This window comes from Octopus bimaculoides, chromosome 12, assembly GCF_001194135.2.
Source record: "Octopus bimaculoides isolate UCB-OBI-ISO-001 chromosome 12, ASM119413v2, whole genome shotgun sequence".
In the NCBI taxonomy this organism is placed as follows: domain Eukaryota; kingdom Metazoa; phylum Mollusca; class Cephalopoda; order Octopoda; family Octopodidae; genus Octopus; species Octopus bimaculoides.
In genome coordinates, this window is record NC_068992.1 from 46,192,682 (window position 1) to 46,194,172 (window position 1,491).

The following is a 1,491-nucleotide window of genomic DNA, read 5'->3' on the forward strand; positions in this document are numbered from 1 at the left end:
TATATATATATACATATATATATATACACATATACATATATAGTTGAGGTGTGTTCTGTTATGAACATATAAGAGTTCAAATAGAGCTCGTTCACTCTTAGAATTCCCAAATAGCCAGTAGTATTCATTTTTGGGCCAATGAGTAGTTGATGAATTTTAGCTAGTCTTTTGTGATACAGTTTAGTTTTTGATCATATAAACATTGCCAGTCATGGAATTGATTGTCTGGTAGAAAATTTTGTCATCTAGCATATTACGTACATGTGAGTTATGAGAAATTGTAAGAAACCAAATGTAGGCCATTACACAAACAGATTGTTGATTCCTGTTCACTTCTATAGTCCTACAGAAGCATGACTTGTGCATACAACAAATATACCATCTAATTTATACTAGAATTTACTAAAATAAAAGTCATCTATAAAACTTAATATCACTAATAACATGAAACATTTCTCTGTCTAGTATTAAGTAACACAAACTTATCTTCAGTAAGATTACTTACAACTTAATGAGCTTCATCATGGACATTATTACTGGTGTTATTTGGTGCAACTTCCAAGTCAACTTTCCCTTATCATCTTTTCATCTAATTTCACTCACAATAAACTGAGCTTTCCCAAATGCATTTTATTTCAGAGATTGTGAAAATTCAGCTAGAGAGCTGATGGGCTTAAAATACCAACATTACATGAGAGCAATCACCACCACCATCACCACCACCACCACCACCACCAACAATAACAACAACAGACAATGATGATGATGCCACCGTCAACATCACCAACACCAAAACTACCGCTGCCACTACCACTGCCACCACAACCACCAAATCTATCAAGGCATTTCGATTCTTTGACTAATGGAACTAGGAATTTTAGGAAAATAAAGCTTACAGAAAATCTGACAGAAGAACGAAAATGGATAGCAACAGGTCACCGTGCCAAACTGTATGTCTGATGTCAGTAAAGAAAATATATACACATTGAACAACCTTACCAAGGACCTTAGTATCATATACAGTATGCTGCCTAAATGGTTCTCAGATGCTACTTCATGTTCCATGCCCTTTTAGTTTCGTATGTAAATCCCAAGTTTGGATATGATATATGCACATCTTTTCTCTTGGACTGAAACAAATGATAACAGTGAAGAAGAAAAAGGGATGAAAGAAACTCCATGGTTTTACAACATAGAGAAAAATCTTTCCGAAGAACAGATTCTAGACAGAAACTCAGTTGCTTATGTTTTTATTGATTCTGAGTGATGGTATAATATTTTAATTAACCATAAACCTTATCTTTTCTCTGTTTGACTTACATAAAACAAGTCTTTAAGGCATCACAGCTTGTTCTATTGCATTCTGCAAATGAAATTATTTTACACACTCACAGACATGTATATGTGTATAAATATATATCTCATTCAATCACTCACCTTCTCTCACTCTCTCTCTCTCTCTCTCTCTCTCTCTCTTCCTATATATATATA

The 1,491-nt window shown here is 33.8% G+C and overlaps 1 long non-coding RNA gene across 1 annotated transcript in view; it reads left to right on the forward strand.

The window, feature by feature from the left end:
* Positions 1-1,231, forward strand: part of LOC106874843 (uncharacterized) — a 13,878-nt gene extending 12,647 nt beyond the window's left edge. Inside the window, exon 3 of the long non-coding RNA XR_001410057.2 lies at positions 640-1,231. This is a non-coding gene — a long non-coding RNA (uncharacterized LOC106874843). The remainder of the gene's footprint in view (positions 1-639) is intronic.
* Positions 1,232-1,491: the final 260 nt, after the last annotated feature.